The 20,443-nt window shown below is 32.5% G+C and overlaps 1 protein-coding gene, 1 long non-coding RNA gene and 1 pseudogene across 2 annotated transcripts in view; 1 reads left to right on the top strand and 2 right to left on the bottom strand.

The window, feature by feature from the left end:
• LOC127722059 (cytochrome P450 3A8-like) overlaps positions 1 to 20,443 on the bottom strand; it is a 497,429-nt gene that overhangs the window by 81,484 nt on the left and 395,502 nt on the right. The gene's annotated exons all lie outside the window — the stretch shown is intronic.
• The window catches only part of LOC127721146 (complement C1q tumor necrosis factor-related protein 3-like), a 101,148-nt pseudogene that overhangs the window by 62,749 nt on the left and 17,956 nt on the right, over positions 1 to 20,443 (bottom strand).
• LOC127722082 (uncharacterized) lies at positions 1,027 to 4,199 on the top strand. Its single transcript, XR_007991638.1, has 3 exons — positions 1,027 to 1,102; positions 3,535 to 3,649; positions 4,140 to 4,199. It is a non-coding gene; the product is annotated as an uncharacterized LOC127722082 (long non-coding RNA).

Genomic DNA, 20,443 nt, shown 5'->3' with positions numbered 1-20,443 from the left:
CGACATTTTTATCGACGGATCTTTTATAGTGAAAACGCAGGACCCTAAAAGTCTACCATTGTTGCCTATGTAAATAATTACTTCGTTGTAACCTAAAACGAGATAACGATTTCTGGCGCATCACTGTATTTTTCGAGATATTTTAGAAATGGGATAGGTAAAAAAATAAGCTACTAAGTGATAAACTGTATCAGAAGAAACGATTTTTGGCGCATCACTGTATTTTTCGAGATATTTTAGAAATGGGATAGGTAAATTAATAAGCTACTAAATGATAAACTGTATCAGAAGAAAATTGCTGATCACCATGAAACTATAGTATATATCAAATTTTTACTGTTTTTTTTATTTTTTTGCTTAAGGGGTAGGAATCATTAACCTACTGTTAGAACAAGAATTCTGTCAAGGACTATGTCTTTAATCATTTCTCCTCATCCTCGATAACACTGCATGTATTTAGGTATATCTAAAAATAAAGGGGACTTTTATTTGCTGACGTTAGCGAAGTTTTTGTATTTTAATTGCGAAAATGTGCCAAAATGCCCCTTAAATATTAAAATTAGGTAAACAATTAAAGGCTATACATTTTTCTTCTCAGTATCGTCGAATTGAACATTCTGTACACGGTTCATATGAAACACATAACAGCAATGATACATTATTAATTTCAGCATTCTAAGAGTCTATTTCATAAAATTTTATGACTCTCATGCAACGGTTTTCATATATTCGTGACAAAGACATATAAGTTGGACACAGTTATCAAATCATCAGCCTAAAGTCTTTAATAGGCATAAATCGAACTTCATTAATCAAACACCTCGTTTTAAACCCAGCCAAACAGTTAAAATATTGCTTGTCAATGGTCCCAGGTCTTTAAAAAGTAATGTTTCCTGCAAAGGGGGATACCTGTAAAGAAAGTCATTTTAAATTGTGAACAATAGTATCTTTAATAAAAAAAATTGAACTTAAGCAGCAGGGGTATATAGCAGTCGACTAATGTAAAGGTTGTCCGATTTTATTTCAATATATGTCAGTATAGGTTAAAAGGAAGTAATTAAAGACGACTGGCGCCACCTAGATTTCACACCCAAGATAATAGGTAGAAGTAATTGCTGCCCTGGTAATTAGAAAAATTGAAATAGTGAAAAATGAGTGTTGGCCGTTGGTGTAGAAATAGCGAGAAAAATGGAGGAAACTCTCTGTGACGAGCAACATTTTCTGTGCCAAATAAAGCAAGTGGTGAAACTGGAAAGGCGAATTACTTTGAAGCAGATGATAGAATTCTTTGCGACAGTTATACCAGTTGGGACAGGTTATAGTTTCAATTTGTAATGAGTCGTAAAGGGGGTCCCTGTCAATGGAAAATTCTGATAGTTTGAAATTATTTCTGGGATATAAAATTGATACAAATAGGTATTAACCAAAGCATTTAGAAGATGTAACCTATTTTACTAAACATACTATACAAATGTCTTTTAAATAGAATCAAAATCAAATTCCTGTGAGAAGTTTCCAGGCATATTATTGTTTGATGCAGCTTTAATTTGAAAATACCAATGTCAATGTTTTCCTTCCTGACAACCCCTATTTCAATTACAATGGGAAATCCTTATTGGCAAATTTATGATGTGAGCTGAATGCAATTTTTTAAATTTTGATTCAACATGTTCAAATATTAATTGAAAAGGAAATGATACAAAATAAAAATTCTAAATCTTTCATACTTAGATATTACAAAAATAATAAGATGTGGTATAATTGCCAATGAGAAAACTATCCTTCATACATGTTTATACATAACAGACCATACCTATATGAACATGTCACATTGTGGACATGTAAGCAACTATTCGTTTTTTAGTCATCGCACACATACATGTACAAATGATATTCATTATTATTGCCATAGGGCCTTCAGCAATAATTAAAACCCATACTGTTTAGTAATTAAATTATATAAAAGGCGATTGGACAAAATGTTAAACACTTCAGGTAGAAATACATTATCATGACAGTTTGAGAGGAGTGTATTTTTGCATTTTAAACACCCGATATTTTTTTGGGTATTTTCATGTTTTACAGCCTGTATTTTCATGTCCATACCAGACAAAGGACCAGAAAATATTTGACAAACACTTCTTTTCGCATGAACTTTTCTTGAAAAAAAAAATGAAGCTGAAATCCTATGATTTTCATGTCCCTTTTTTCGATAAATATACCAAAAAAATTCAGAATGCTGCGATTGATATATGTGATATACAATTTATATAGCCCCATTTTAACTATTGGAAATCAAATATGATGATGGTACTGTTTTATGAATACATGTACATTTTGTACATGCATGTACAGTTCTCAGGATAGTCATACATGTTTATGACACAAACAGTAATGTTAAAAAGCAGGAACAAATTATTTCTTTTTAAATCATGAGAGTCATTTTAATTTTTTTTCTTTAATTTTCATTGATTCATGTACATGTACATGAACATATACCCACTTTAACTTAACTATTTGGCATATGAGAGACACGTTGTAAATTTGTATTGCTTATTTTAAGAGACACCACATGTAAATCAAATATATTGATATTTAGATTCTTAATCCACACACTTCTGAAATGGGATCTTTTTCATGTAGGATGATAATATATGTGTATGTTAAATTTGTTGTTTATTGTCCTTCATGTCCTTAGTAACTAAATCTAGTTATATGACATTAGAGTCTCAAACTTCTTACATCTACAAAACAGCAAAAACTGCTAAAATCGCCTCATTTTGAGATCTTGTATTTAATATTTAGATACATGCATGATGAGCATATAAGGTCAAATACTCAAAGTTAAACATGTTTATTAAATCACAATTACGTTTCTGATCTAAAGTGTTCATTTTATATATTAACCTGTCTATTTCACAATAAAATTAATATAATTTTGAAAGGCTGGAATAAGTTTACTACTTTTGCAACTTTAGGGGCTAAATCATAACTCCTCCTTTTCATTCATTTTACTACTACATAAATATTTGAATTTCAAAAAGGTAGAAAAATTTCACATACAAATCAAATATAAACATTGAAACAGGAATTCAAAAGATGAAAATGATGCTATAAAAATGAACATGATGAATGATGCTTAAGATTCAATGTATGAGTTATGCACCATTATGACAATTAGTGCTGACAGAAAATTTGAAATTTAAGTCAATCAATTCTTTCAGGGCTCTATATCAAGGCTTTTTGAACTTGTCCCTATAAGACAAAATGTTTCAAAAAGACTGGTCATATATAAGGATACAAATGTACATGTATTTAAAAAAATGCAAAAAATACATTAAATTGAATATTTATAATGTTTATTTTATGTGCCACATGATCAAGAATTTAATAGGTAATGTAGTAAGATGCTAATAAATCAATATATATTTTCCATGAGTTCTTTATATAAGAAAATAACTTTTTTGAGTTTTTAATACAATTTTCCAATTTCAATTTCAAAGATTAAGTTATAATCTTATTTCTTTTAAACAGGTAAAATATACATCAGATGATACAGACTTAGAGGATTCTGTCAGAGAAATGAATCAACTTGATGTTGACGTTACCCTACTGGATATGAAAAATGAAATGTTAGCATCTCTTAAAGGTACATGTACACCCTTATTTAGATAAAGTACCATATAAGAAAAGTATTTGGCATCTTGAATCCAGTATACTAGTCAGTACATCAGTGCTAACATAATGCAAATCAGAATAAGAAAGCACAACAAGAGTACTGTTAAACATAATAAATGTATGAGAGTCGGTTTAATTTTTTCCCCTTAATTGTGTATTGTTACATCATTATGTAATTCATGTCGGAATAGAAAAAAGAATAACAGATAGCACAAATAAAAAACATGAATGAGACCATGTACTCCAGATATGCAAGAAGGGTTTTAATCTCCTACTACAATGTACTACACATATACTTTCCGAAATGCGAAATCCTCATAAAATTATATTAAACTTCAATTATGTGAACTCTATTCATGTTATACAAAAAGTTTGAATTCATCTCATTAAATATAACTGAAAACATCTTCCAGCAAAATACTGATGTATACATGTATAGCTGTTCACTTCTTTTCTTACAGTTGACTGAGCAAGATGAAAAACGCACTTGAATCTGTAACCAGTTTAGAACTCTCAAAGTGACCAACAGAACATTTCAATATTTTTTTTTTTTTTTTTTGTATGTATTTGACGTTTTGGGATTTTTCGGCAGTTACTTCATTGTTTGATAGAGCACAATGTTAAAACTGTCAATTTTATTGTTTATGGATTTTTTAAACATGTTAAAAGCTAATTGGATGTCTCAAAGAATATTTCAATTTTGTCTGCAAATTTTATAAATAAAAAAAAGGTGTATTTGTTGATAAAAATTCCAAATTATTACAGAGTATTGGAAAATTGGAACAATTTATATATAAAAAAATATGTTAAAAGAAAAAATGTTAAAAACTGTTTTTTTTTTTTCAAAATTATGTTTTTTCAGAAATATGTGCACCAAAAAAATTAAACTAATTATAAATATCAATTTGGTATGTCCTTAGTAATTTTTTGCAGTGCAAGCTTTTGTTTGTTCTAAATCTATTGGTTGAATAAACTAATTGTTATATTATTCACACTGAAACTAAGTATTTGTCATATTTTTTGTTGCCCAGTTATCCATCTTATAAAATAAGCAGATCTGATATGATTGCCAATTTGACAGCTACATGTATCTACCACAGTTCTCCTTATGTCATATTCACAACAACAATTAATTCTTATTGTTAATCAGAATCATTGTAACGTATGGCAATAATCCTTTGTTGTGATCTCCTGACTTTTATATCTACCAAGTATGAACATAACAGTGGTTCTGTTTACAAAATTTTAGAAGAAACTGCTATGGCACAAAATAAAAATCAAAAGATGTAGTATGATTGTAATGAGACAACTCTCCACCAGAGACCAAATGACGTAAAATTTTCCCCTACTAACCATGGACAAGATCTATAGTTATGCCATATGGCAATTCAGAATTTAGGTATGAGGATCTTATCAGTTTTTAATTTAATTAATGAGATGAAAGGGATGGGCATGAACCCCCCCCCCCCCCAAGCATTTCACAGAGGACCAAACTGATGGTTTAGGATGGAGATATGTACCATTTATAAGATATTTGATGATTTACTTTATGAGGGGTTCCTGCGGGGCATGATCTGAAGGTATAAATTTTTAGCTGCATTGAAAAGGTCTTGTCGTGGCAATCAAGAGAATACTGTTTATTCAGAAATGTTTGCAATGTTTTTTGAAGTGGACATATATGACTCAATTAGATACATGTACCTTTGAGGATAATTGTCAAGGTCAGAGGTAATCTTCTATGGAACACAACACATTGTCTTGAGGTGCTGAACCCATGTGCCAAATATCAGAAGTTTTGTTACAGGGTGAACAGGTCGTACGCGTGTTCCCGACACACAAGTAAAAAAAAACCATCTTTTTACTTTGAGGTCAAAGGTCAAAGTACAACCAGAATCTTATTGTTGGTATCTATGGCATTGACTTATGACCTACTGGCCAATGAAATGAGAATCTTCTTATATTTTCTAATAAAGCACTAGCATGGTGAAAATGTTTACAAAATAATCAACAGAAGCAAACTGTTAATGAACACTCTACGTAGTAATGGTTGCTATGGCAACCAAATGAAAAAAGTGGAGACGGGACTACACCTCTTTTTTTTTTAATCTAATAAAAACCTATCACTCAAAAATGTTAAATACAATAAAAATTCAAAATAATTGGTGTTTTGCAATTTAATTCATGTAATACCACTTCAGTTTGCCAAAGCAGATTTTTTATAATTTTCTCTATTTTTGCAATGTTTCACCTTATTTTATGCAAAAACTTAAAAGAGATACCAAACATTTTATTTTCATAATTTTTTACCCTTACATAGGTATTTAAGTCATAAGAGTTGTTTTCTTCTGGTGATGGATAATTGAAAACTGGTTTTTTCCCATACATTTCAATGACAATTCGCCATTTGGGCTCTTATATTGAACTTCATAAAAAAATTGTCAAATTCACAAAAAATTGCAATTTTGTTTTTAAAATTCCAAGTCAGTATGTTCATGATGTTATACTGATTGGGTAAAATGTATTTTTGACCATTTTTTTTTTTTTTTTTCGTGGTACACTCCTGCCTGGTGCTTTCTGGCATTACCTCTTAAGGATTATGGTAAAACGTGGATTCAGTCGTAACAATATAAACTGGACACATTATCTTTGTAATGGTCGTTTGATAATCTATATAGAAGTACATCAAAATACGATGTACAGTAAAATCAGCAAAATTATTCTTACCCTTTGTAGAAGTTTTTGTAGGTTGTGGACGCTATTTAACTTTTCAAAGCATCATAGTTTGATAATGCAATAATCCTTGTGTCGATTACACACGAAAAGAAGACGGAATCCACAGCAAATCTTGTCATCCAAATAATATACCTATATCATTCATTTTCATAAAATCAAAATCTGTACCTCTCTCCTTTTGCTATTAAAAAAAAGATGTTCGAATAAACATCTTGTGTACTATTCCTTATTGTGCAATTTCGATGGATATGGATTTACAGGCTGATGTGTCATAGCAGGTGACGCTTGGATTCTCTGTTCACCTTGTCCCATCCGGTATGGATATCTTTTTATTCCTTTGAACTTTATTTTTTGTCTTGATTTGTATATTTTAAAAAGGAATTACAAGATTTTATTATCGGTATTCTATTGTTGACTCTTATTCACGGCAAGTAAAAACTAAGAACAAGTTGAATAATATTTTGTGTTAAAATCGAGAAATAAGTGTGTAATGTGTAAACAACAATTACCATGAATTATATCAGTGTAAACTTCTATCCGAAAATGTATTTATGAAATCTGGAATGTGCTAGCTATACAATTCGAAATTTTATGGACACAATTTGGGTTTCCGTTTGGTAATTAGTAATAAACGATGTATATGTTCCAATTGTCGTAACCACAATCCTGTCATCTTTTCCTCGAATGTGACCTACCGGATTAGATTTTATCAATGGCCTTGAACTTTCACGAGAATGACGACGGATACCAAATTTGGAGCAGAATCTATTATCCTTCCGAAGCACCTGAGATCACCCATAGTTTTGTTTAAAAAGGGTGCGTCTTGCTTTGCCTTATTTTATAGTGTTGTTCGTTGTGCTTTTTTTATGTATGTGAAGTTTATTGTGGTAAAAGTCTTGTCCGTTCTTTGTCATGAAAAACTAGTTTCAATTTCCAAATTTCCCAAAAGTGTCTGGGTTGGAATATTTACCTTATCGACGGTTAAAGAATTCAGTGATATATTAGAGTAAGATAAAAGTCAATCGCTTGAAGCGTAATCACTTCATATCCCCCTTTTTATAGGAGTAACACGACGGTTGTCACACATCGAGCATGATCTGCTTATCCTTCCGGCGCACCTGAGATCACGGTTTTTTGGATTAGTTAGTGTCTCTCAATATTTAGTTTTTAAGTTGTGTTTTGTGTACTGTTGTTTGTCCTTTTGTTGTATTTGTTGTTTGTTTTGCAATGGCATTGTCAGACGTAGTTTATTTACGACTTATAAGTTTGGATATTCCTTTGGTATCTTTTGCCTCTTTTTTACTTTTGTCTTAAGAATTTTCTTTACTACCGAAATTGACATAAGGGAACTTATTTTTTTACATATCTCATACAAGTTATAATATTCCTTTTAAAGAGATGGCTATATTAGTTTGTCACAGCAATTTATATACAAGGATATACGACACAAGAGACGAATTTTCGTTTCCGATTGTTAATTTTCCCTTATGGAACGCAGGTGTTCCTTTTGGCCCTTCTTTCGGTGTGTATATTTCACAACTTGTTCGCTATGTACGTTTATGTAGATTTCAATGAACGTGTAATTTATGTATCACAGGTAAATTATTCAGTAAGGAATTTAATTACAAAAAGAAATTGTCGAAAACTTTTAATATATTCTTTTAAAGATACAACTGTTTGGTTGGGAGCAAGTTTTCCTACAGAATTCTTATTGAAAACGGGATATTACATCCTAAATGTTACGATGATGTTGTTTAAGCGTTTAAATTGAGATATCATCAATGTAATATGTATTGCTTCATATGCACATTTATGAGTACTTATCATTCTACATCATTTCGATACTGTTTATGTATATTTTGGAATTTCATAAGGTCATGCGTTTCTCAGACTTTTTTATAAAGTTTTGACACTAAATCCGATGAATGTGTACTGATTGATTCTATAATCTGAAAAAATTTGAAATTTTATTTGTTTGTTATTTCAAAAATTTGTGTCTATTGTGTTTATGCTGGTTTGTTTGTTTGTTATCGTAGCGATATTTTGAGCTAAGACATTTTAAACTGTTCCTATGTTGTGCTATAACACCATTGTCTCTGGTTAAGGGGGTGGAGCGCTAACAAAAATGCTTAATCTCGCCACATTCGTTATGTGTCTGTCAGGGCCTGTAACTCATTGGTAGGTGATGTTTCAAATCTGTCACGTTTTTTTTGTAATACATAATACCTATATATTAATAAGAAGATGTGGTAAAATTTCAAACAGGACAACTATCCACCAAAGATCTATTGAAGTTGATGAAAGCAATCAAAGGCAACCATAAAGCATTTAGCAATAGGAAAAACGCATACCGTTTAGTAGGCTATAAAAGGCCCCGTCATGAAAAATATGAAACAATTCAAGTTAGGAAACAAACGGCCTTTTTTATAACAAAACAATTTACGGAAAACAAATACGACATACAACAACCAACAAAAAGGCACATAAACAATGTGGTGGGGTTAAACATATGTGAAGCGACAACCCTCCCCAAACTGGGACAGTGGGGTAACAGTAAAACATAAGAACGGACTGTGAAGATCTGTTTACAAGGGTTTAACTCATCAGACCGATTCAAAGCTGAAACACATTTAAAAAAGACACATATACTAAAGCTTGCTGTTCGGTGTGAGCCAAGGCTCCGTATTGAAGGCCGTACTTTGACCTTTATTTGTTTACTTTTTACACATTATAATGGAGAGTTATCGCATTGACATTCAAACCACATCTTCTTATTTTTACAGACCGGACGGGGCAGGGTATATTTATACATCCCTCACAAAAAAAAAACAACACAAAATACAGATTTGAAAGCACTCGCAGTTACTGACCGCCAGTTCAACGCCAAAACAACTAAAACAATAACATTTATATAAGACTGACACATCCAACATCCAACGATTGTTATTTTGTATTGCCAGAGACAGTTGTGTTTAAAGTGAATTTTGAATTCATTGAGCTGTCCATTTATGATGCTTTTTATATTTTGTTTTGAAAATATTTGATTGAGCGTTTCTGATGCACACTATAGACACACATCTGCCGATTCTATTTACATTAAATATACAAAAGGAATTTATATAACAACTTTTAATAATGAAATATTAGAGAAGGTAACCCGTAAAGAAGCTCCAATCGCCATGTATAGTTTGTGATCCTAAGCCCGGGTAATGCCTCACTTTGACAACATCTCCCTTGTGCAGATATATTACTGCGCTCATCGATGCTGCCACCGCAACGCCTCTTGCTGCATGCCCTTTTGATATTTCGCTGCTGTTATGAACCATTTGAAGATGGACAGATGTACTTCCTGTCTGTAGAAATGTACAGGCAAAGAAATATATTCCATTGTAGGGTGATGTGAAATGACCAGTATGTTGGTTATATGCTTTACCAATATTGGTTATCACGTGGTCAAAAATAACAGTCTGTGTCGAACCAAGGGTTACAAACGGTGTCAATTTTGCATGAAACGCAATTTTACTGGAAGGGATCGGTGAACCTACAATAAAAAACAGCCAATACATAATTGTATTTACTTCTGCTTAACTTACTTATTCACAACAATTTTTTAATTAAGTAAATATATAATTTGTTATAAAATGAGCAACACTACGGATGCAACATGTGGATCTGAATCTGTTTACCATTCTGTAGTAACTGAGATCACCCCCTATTTTCTGGTGGAGTTCTTTTTGCTTAGTCTTTAGCTTTCTATGTTGTGTTTTGTATACTGTTTTTGTTTGTCTTTTGGACTTCATATACTTCTGTTTAATATCTGTTTATCCTATATTTCCAACAACATATGCTAAATAAAACAATGGATTCTTTTGAAAAACAGATGAATACAATCACCATTGAGAAATATTACTGTGGATTCATTTATTTTCGTGGGTACCAATTTTCGTGGTTTGAAGAAAACTTGCATATTTGTGGATATTTAATTTCGTGGTTTGGCAAAGTCTGCATTCACTCCTTTAGAAAATTTGTATTTCTTTGAATATTTGAATTCGTGGTTCTCCTGTACCCACGAAATCCAAGAAAATTGGTATCCAACGAATATTAATGAATCCACAGTATAGGAATAACTGCAAGTCGTTCAGTCTCTCAATGATCACATTCTCCATTTTGTAAACAGTGTGTACATTTTTGTTTTTGTTTTAAACATCACCATGTTACAACTTACTATCTCCAAGAAGTTCGTTGGTATTCTGCAGAGTGTCAATCGCTTTTGATAATGACGCCTTTGCTTTACCTAAAATAAGGTTATAGTGAGTCTTTATCTGTAGCATTTAAAATTAAGGCACACTACGAGAAAATTACAATGTTTCAGAGCTAGCAAAGATGAGTGTTGTAGCAGTTTAAATTGCAATCATACAAGACTTAGTAAAAAATGAATGATGTGCAAATAGTAAGTAAAAAAAACATTTGACGTGATAAATTTCTTACAAAACCAGGAATGTTATCAATGTAAAGCTAATATTGAAGGTTGCTTTTGTTAGTGGTAAGAATTAAGAAGAACTCCTACGTTTTGAACAAATTGAATGTCGTACATGTCGACAATACAATGTCAGGGAAAATGTAAAAATGTGTATTTCTTACCAATTGTTTGGCAGCAGTTCTCTCCACCGCGAACAAATGTTATAGTAATAAACAATAAGCTGATAACTAAGTTTTTCATTTTAGCCTTTCCAAGTATTTCTGTATAATCAATGAGGAGATTTTAACAACTATCTAATGTGTTTATGTTGGTACTTAACATAATAACATGAAGTCATTTGATATCGTAATGATCATATTGCGTGCTAAAAACAGCACTAGATAAAATACAAAAGTGCACACTATTTGAATATATTAACTCAGACATCACTCCAAAGTTAGGTTTGTGGTTTTGCAGTTTTTGCCCTGTGATTTTTTTCAAATATAAAAGTTATTGTGCATTACAATTCGTTTTTTGATAGCTGAAGATAACATAGACTTCAACTCTGGTGTATATGATCATCAATACGGTGGAATGTATATAGTATTGGATTTTTTTTCTGAATGACAGTCCGTATTTTCATATCCATATCAGACATTGGTCCAGAAATTATGTTTTTTTCTATTTTTTACTCGCATCACTAAAATGATTGAATTCAACTTCTTATAAATATTTTGGGGAATATGTGACATTTTCATGCCCCTCCTTGCAATTTTCTATGGCAAAATAATGCAGAATGTTGCCATGTATACACACAAGAGAAATTATACTTCACCATTTTAACTACTGAAAATTAAATGTATGGAAGATAATGATTACATACATATGATTATGTTTGACATAAACCGCTAGATTGATTAGAAACCAGGAAAAAAGATGATTAAAAATTTTGAGACTCAATTTAAATGGTGATTTTTTTAAAACTGCGGAGAGCTACGTCATAGTCCCCTCTTTAATTGATAGATTAGACAGCAAAACTAGGAAAAAAAAACATTAAAAAATGTCCTTTTAAATACTGCTGCTATTTGACTGTTACCGTAAATAATAGAAAGAAAACCTAGCGGAGACCTGATAATACATGGTGATTTCTAGCCCTCCATCAATCTTCGTACTTTATTTGACCTTTAATTGTTTTTGATTTGAGCGTCCCTAGTGAATCTTTTGTAAACGAAACTTTTGAAAAATGTTTTGGTCTTGTCTGTTTGAATTGTGTACATGAAACCATTGTGAACCAAATTTCATATCGACCCATCTCTTAAAAAATGTTGGTATAGATTTATAGGGGATAAGTATAAATAACTATATTTTATAACAAAGTCACTCTTGGGTGTCAATAAATTGCCAATTATAATATGAATTCGCTTTAAAATATATGTTTGTAAGTATGATACATTCATGATATATTACAATGAGATAGAAGAAACCAAGGAGGCAATAACATATCATAGACACTCGAAGACCAATCGAAAACGGCTAAAAGTAGTGAAATTCATATGAAGTAACAGAATCCAAAATTTTCTTGAGTAAGTCCAGATTCCCTCGTTAGTAGGACTTTGTCATAACAAGGATTCATTCATATGAATATGAAATGGACACACACTCGGAATGAGTGATGGTTGTTTGATTATGCATTAAAACAACGATATTCGGTATACTATGAAATTAGGTTTATTACCCTTTTTAGGGTGTGGATGCTTTATCATTTCTTCAAAACAAGCTGGTTGTTGTGCCAGAGACAAAGTCTCTCAAAATAGTTTCATTATGCAATAATCCTTATGCTAATTACATAACAAAAGAACACGGCATTCTGAGCAAATTGTGACACTCAAGTATACACTTACATCATTCACTAAACAGGAGATCTTTAATAGAATGAAAATCTTTACCTCTGTCCGTTGGTATTACCATAACAAGGACGACAAAAATCTGTTGTATAATGGATACAAAAACGTCGCAGCAATCCTTATACAAAAACGATATAACACTGTTTCCATTGTAAACTTTTTTTTTCTCAATACACATTTCGTACTTTAGCATGTTTAGGTCATGCAACATTCAATTTTGCGATAAACACACAGTTTTCTACAACAAACACAGAAAAGACACATATGTTGAGTTTTAGTACCGTTGTCCGTCTGTCCGTCCGTCCGTCGTCAACATGTCGGACACTAACTCAAAAACGCTTTAACTAATTTGCATTAAACTTTGTTGAATTGTTTATGTCTTTTGACGTGAGCTCCTTTTCGTTTTTTATAAATTTTAGATGTTACGATTCCGAGTTATGGGGTTTTATTCATAAAAATAGAGGGATTTTCCAGTTTTCGGACAAAAAAAAAATGCTTTCAGCAGTTTTTATAAAACTTTGGTGAATTTTTTATATCTATTGATGTAAGCTCCCTTTACATTTTCATAAATTTCTAATATGACATTGAGAATTAATTGAACTTTATTTGTTTATAGTCTGACAACAGATTTACTAAGTATTGCGCAACAGCACAGTGCATTGCACAACACCACAGTATATTGCAAAACAGCAAGAAATCTTTAATTGAATATAAATTCAATTCATATAACCAATTTCAAGTTCTTTGACTACATTTATTCAGAAACCTATAATTTGTCAAATATTTAAATACAATCCAAATTCAGACCTGTATCAAGCATGAATATTGTGTCCATTTTTGCCCTAACTGTTCAGGATTGGACCTCTGCGGGCGTATCCAGCTGCGCTCAGCGAAGCAGTTTATTTTATCTCGTAATTACGCGATAGTTTTCTCGTAATTATCTCTTAATTACGCGATAATTATCTCTTAATTACGCGATAATTATCTCGTAATTACGAGTTTAAAATGATTATCTCGTAATTACGCGATAGTTTTCTTGTAATTACGCAATAATTATCACGTAATTACGCGATAGTTTTCTCGTAATTACGAGATATTTATCTCGTAATTACGAGATAAATATTCATTTTTTTTTTGTGACCCTAATAGGCTTTCGTAGTTATGTAGTAAATTGCAAAACCATAAAAATAGTTAGCACTATTTTTGAATGATTTAAATGAAAATTTTACATTATAGCATTTTACAAGATCTTGTTTTCGTGTACTATGCACATGGAATAATTTATAGAGTTGATTGATTGTTGTTTGCTTTACGTCCAGTGGCAAATATTTCATGCATGTTCATGACGAGAACACATAAATTATAAATACAATAGGTAGGTCTTTGAATAGGAGATCAACCGTGAGGTAGGACGTGAATAAGGACAGAAATTTAGCCTTGCAACAACTGACCACATCTGGCCACATCCACATCCCTTAAATAATTGGTGCAAGAGTATCTTATTTGTAGAGAACGTTGATCCATGAAATCTATTCTGAAGTCGGCCATCCATATTTATATACGTTTAGTTTCTAATATAATTTAACGCATCTAATTAAGGTTAGATTCTTTTAGCTCGCTTTAGTAACCATGAAGTTTTTGTGAAAGTATATTTATTGTACATTAGTTTTTGGTATGATATTCTGTACTACCGCTCTCCTGGTTTGTTTCGTGGGTGTGTTCGCCTTGAGAGTGGGAGGTCATTGCCGGGTCAAACAAAGACGTTAAAATTGATATTTGCTGTTTCAACGCTAAACTAGCGGCATTTAAGAGTAAGAGCACAGACTTGTCGGCTCGGAGTCAGATGTGTTTCCGGGTAGAGTGACAATTCTTCCTGCGAACTGATATCTTGCGAACTTACGCGTAAAAAAAAACGGCTCAGCGTGTCGGTCTAGTATAAAGCAGGGTTAATACTCATTTTATATATACATGTAATCGTCCTGAATATTTATTTAATATGCCGCTGGACGTCATTCATTATTATCATTTATTTTTACCGTGAAGGTTTTCTCTTCTACTGGTTTATATCACCTTCTTAAATTTCCACCGATCAAAATTAAAAAGGGCAGGTGATATTTTTCACCCAAACACTTGTGCCTGTTGTGTTATCTTTAACGGTAAATACTATTAAATCAAATGTCCCTGCTGAGGTATTTTTGACGGTAAATATTATTAAATTAACTCCGTATATTTTAGTCATGGGACGGTTTGAGCTTATTATTCTGTATATATATATGCATCTTTCTATAACAAAAGACTATGTTTATTCTTAATATTTTGATTTGACTGTGTCGTTGGGTTGCTGCCGCATTGATGTATACCTTTATCTCCTTTTATTCATATCCAAAGGATTGACTTGGGTATAGAAATATTGACATATCTGGACCTCTACCGTCCGACAGTATACCCTTGCTAAAGGGTGCGTCAGTTTGGCTGTTCGGATGTATAAATACGCAGCTTCGTCCGGTCGACAACGAAATTTCGTATATTCGATAACTGGTGTAGTGAGAGTTTCACGCTATCTATACGTTAAAGAACCATTTGAATAACTCTATGAGCGGGAAATACGATCTACGCACAAGTTAAATGATTGAATCTGTAAACAACAACAAAGGTCAGCTAAGTTTTCATGGCTGATTTTAACACATTTTTTGCGACTTTTGCTAAGACAATCTTAGATGAATTGAACAAAATTTAAATAACAAAACCGGTAAATCAGTAAGACTATATCTAAAAAATAAATGAAACGGCCCAAAAAAGTTGAATCCTTATATTAACTGTTGCCAACATTTTTTTATCCATTTTGCTTTTATAACAACTAGTATACAAGATATAAAAAAAACTTGAGAAAGCAAATTTTGTCACCTAAAAGAGACTGCCGTCGTTGTACGCTTCAATATATGAGTTATTACCACACGATGAAGTTTGTTTTCTGTTCTACACCCTCCTCCTAGTTTGGTTGGATATGATACAATGTAACCCCTGATGTGGACTACGTTATTTAATGTTAAAAAAAAGATTAAATGCAAAGAGAAAATGAGGTAAGAAATTCTTAAATTTACGCTTAAAAATTCAAATATGAAGAAAAATCAAATGTATAAATATTGGAAAACTACCCGAGATAATTATCAATGGAGACTAATGATTATACATCACTAAATGGTGTTGAATAATTAATTGCTCCATTGATGTCCAGTGGCAAATATTGCATGCATATTCACGACGAGATGTTAAGTGGATCAACCTGAAGCAAATGATAACAATTTTAGAGCGACACTTTAATAAGATAGACTGTTGATTAGAGGTAAAACGTATGCCGTAATAGAATAAAGTTGAGCCATGATCAAAATCGTAAGTTAAGCTATTAGCCCCCGCTTTTTTTCTCCACAGTAGACTAATGCCAAAAACAAAACGACATGAATTAACAATCAATAACGGCCACTATAAGTAAATGAGATATGGAATTATTTTGTAAACAAATTCCTATTGCAGCCAGCATTTCCCGGTTTCGGTCATGTTTGTATTTCCACTGAAATATCGTTTTATTATTGACCGGAGATATTACATCAAATAAAAGCACTTTGATTCTCCGTAATTGTTAATTATGGTATTTCATTGGCTGTTTTTCCCTATCCTATTTTGGACCCCCTGATTCTAAGTGGGCGTGTCTAATTTGTCATGCCCGATTAACTTTTAGTAAATTGAACCTGAACTTGAAGACCTACACCGGGTTAATAAGTTCGAGGTACAAAAGGTAAACAAAAGAGATCATTTATGAAATGAGATCGTCCCAGGTATCTTAGATAATTATTTTGCTTTGAATAACAATGGAAAATGCACGAACAGGTTTTTAAAGAAAAATAATAAATAAGTACTCACCAAAATATCAATTTGTCGTGTGTGGTGACTGGAACTGTGATAGGTCTAGTAGATCTCAAAATATCAAACTGACGGAAAGGCAGGATGCCTTGAAAAATTTTCTCCAAGAGACACCTCTTACTTTCAATAAGACCGATGTAGCCTTTATACACCCGAATGGCCAAGAAGTCTCCACAATTGATTACATTTTCAGGAGCAATGATATAGACCCAGGTCTAAATCCCATAAAACGCCTAGATATGTTACCTTCAAATACTTCAGATCACCACCCCATCCATACCATGATACATTGCCATTTTAAATAAAAAAATTTAAAAAAAAACAGAGAAAAATCAGTATCCTTCAAAAGTAAATTGGTCTAAAATTGATTTGGGAAAGTATCAAACTGAAATTACAAATACAATCAATGAGCTGGAAGCTAAAGAAAAAATAATTGACGTCAAAGATCTCATCCATGCGTTAACTATAGTGCAAGAAAAATTTGCTAAAAAGTCCAAACCTTACAAACAGAAAAATACTCACATCTGGAACGATGAGATAGCTCTTGCACTGATAAACAACAAGAAAGCCTTATTTGAATTGAAAGAGGATCGAAAACTCATAGAAAAAAAAAAACACTAGCTCTGAACTACGTAGAGCAAGGCGGCATGAGATTGCTAGACAGAGGGACGAAAAGTATGCTAAAATTATGAATACTCGGTCCAGTGACACTAAATCATTTTATAAGTTAATAAATAATCACCGCAAGCAAGGAAAGTCCTCTATAGCTGAACTTACAGTACAAGAAAAAGTATATGACAACTCAGCAGAAGAAATAATAAAGGGGTGGAATGAACATTTTACAAATCTGGCTACACCTGCTGCTACTCTTGAGGATGACTATACAAACAGGGAGGTAGAATTTGATGTCATCATGGAATCCTGTCTTGATGGCTCAATTCCAATTTCTTTTTCAACCTTAGAAGTTCAGAATGTCATTAACAAATTAAATAAAAATAAAGCTCCTGACATTTATGGAATAACAGCGGAACACTTCATCCATGGTGGACCAGACCAGGTTGATGCATTGACAACAATAATTAACAACATCTGTATAGCATGTGTTATCCCACATTCACTGTCCTATACCAACTTGGTAAAATCCTAGAAATACTCCTTAAGGAACACCTATGGCAAATTATTGCAACAATCCAAAACCAATTTCAGAGAGGATTCAAATCTAAAATATCACCATTATTTTGCGCTCTTCTACTTACTGAAGTGATTATCGATGCAGTATACAGGAAAACACCTTTATATGTAGCACTGCTTGATGCAAAATCAGCTTTTGACGTCGTAAACCACAGTAGTTTATATAGAAAGTTATACCTAGAGGGATCTCTGGCTCATTATGGCTACTTTTGCATGATCTAAGTGTTGGTGCACAAACTTCAGTTCGATGGGAAAATCTGGTCTCTGAACCCTGCGATATTAAGCAAGGAGTTAGGCAGGGTGAAATACTAAGCACAGAATTGTACAAACTGTATATAAATGACATTCTTAACCAAGAAGAGGACAGTACACTGGGATCCTATATTAGACACATTCACTGTCCTATACCAACTTGCGCAGATGACATCACACTGGTTGTAAATGACCCTACCAATATGCAAAACCTATTAACAACCGTGGAGAATTACAGTCAACAGGAAAAATATGCATTACAGCCTACAAAATGTAAAATTATTAAAACTGGGAAACCAAAATTAGAGGATAACTTCAATTTCATATTAAATGATACACCGATTCAAAATGTTGAAACTGCTGTACACTTAGGAATTACTCACAGCAGAAACCCTCAACAAAGCCAGGAGAACAATGTACAGTTTGATGGGGACAGGCTTGCATGGCAAGGATGGCCTTAATCCTGTAGCATGCCTGCAATTATTCCAAGTTTATGTGTTACCAGTACTCATTTATGGCTTAGAAATACTATTACCAAATTCTTAACAAATGGAACCAATTGAAGTTTTCTATCGGAAAAGCATCAAACAAATGTTATCTATTCCCAATAACACAACATACATGGCCGTATATATACTGTCGGGTACGATTCCAGTAATCAGTAAAATTCATAAATAAGATTTAGGAACTTTAGCGAACATTTCAAGACAAGATAACTCAATAGAAAGACAAGTTGCAGATAGACAAATCCTTATTTCAACAGCCGTAATTAAAGGACAGTTGGTTCACATAAATCAGATCTTTATTAATTAAATACAGCCTACTATCAATCTTTATCATTTTAGATGAACCACCTTCGAAATTAGATTGGAAAAATTCTATCAGGAAAGCAATTGACACCTTCTGGGTTGAACATGTGGTTACCATGTCTATTTACGTCAAGAGTATTTCATCTATTTCAACATCTAATTATAAAACTGGTCATCTACATAATGCTCCGGCAAGTGTCCAGACTTCTGCAAAATACATCCAGCCTCTCCCGTTGAAACTTCGGCTCCTTAATACATAGATTCTCCAATGTGATAGGGCAGCTTTCATCCAAGTTGACATCAACCCAACATGTCTCTTATGTCAGGGGGACTTTGAAGCATTAGACCATTTCATTCACTCATGTCCTGCTTTAGCTTCTGCTAGAACTATGATCACTTGCTTGAATTTTTACACATTATCAATAATAGCGAGCTCTGCGCGAAATGTAGAACATTAGAAAAACTAGAAATGAGTACACAACTAATATTGGATGCTTGTGCCTTGCTTTGCAATTGTCAATGCAAATGTGGATGTACAGACTTTCTTCACCTTGTAGAATAATTCAGTAGAAAACTCTGCTTTGCACATTAGATGTAATACAATATTATCAACGTTATCGGTGAATAAAAAGAAAGGGTAGCTTGCAACCTCTCAGTCAAAGGCTTGAATATTTAAAATCTAAATTATCTTTTGTTGTAGATTTTAAAAGTGTAATAAACTTTAGTGGGTGTTAAATACACTATTCATTCTACTCTGTAACCAGAGGTGTGCCTTTGAAAGGCAGGATTTTCACACAAGACAAGACAAGACATAGCGACGAACGAAAAACGACAAACAGTCTTCAAAATTACGTAGAATAATGTTTACAATCTTCTCAGTCCTTAAAAGCTAATATATTCCAGTGAACTTGATATTAAGGATACCACCGAAACAAGGTCTGTTTTACATTTTAACATACTTGACGCAGACGGGAGACATATAACTGTACAATTCATCTATTCACATCGTTGTCCATAGAACGGAAGATAAAGAACTTGTAAACAGATATTTTTCTTCGTTAGTGTTGAAATCCTGTCACATGTAAATGATCTTGGCATATTTGTCCAATTAACAATCATATAAAATTTTGATTTATATATTTCTAATTTGGTCCTAAATAGACCTGAATATTTGCCTAGGGACTTAAAGCAAAACGTATTAAATCAATCATTTCCAGACTAATTATTTCCTGTATAGTGCTAATTGACGATGAGTTTCATTTTGTTATAACTAATATATAAAAATAAACCAGAATGTTACAATTTACTTAGCAACTACCAAGCAGCTAGTTTGTTCTCTAGAAGTGTTAATTGCCTCGAATATGCAAGCCTTTGCTGAACCTAAAATCATGTAATTCTTATTTAAACATGATTCCAAGGGGGACCTTAAAGTCGTTATTTATACCATTTCAACTTTAATCATGATACAAAGAAATTACACCGTACCAAACAGAGCTTAG

This window comes from Mytilus californianus, unplaced genomic scaffold (assembly GCF_021869535.1).
Source record: "Mytilus californianus isolate M0D057914Y unplaced genomic scaffold, xbMytCali1.0.p SCAF_12, whole genome shotgun sequence".
Lineage (NCBI taxonomy): Eukaryota > Metazoa > Mollusca > Bivalvia > Mytilida > Mytilidae > Mytilus > Mytilus californianus.
Note: the sequence above shows the minus strand (reverse complement) of the source record. Positions and strands in the feature narration are given on the sequence as shown.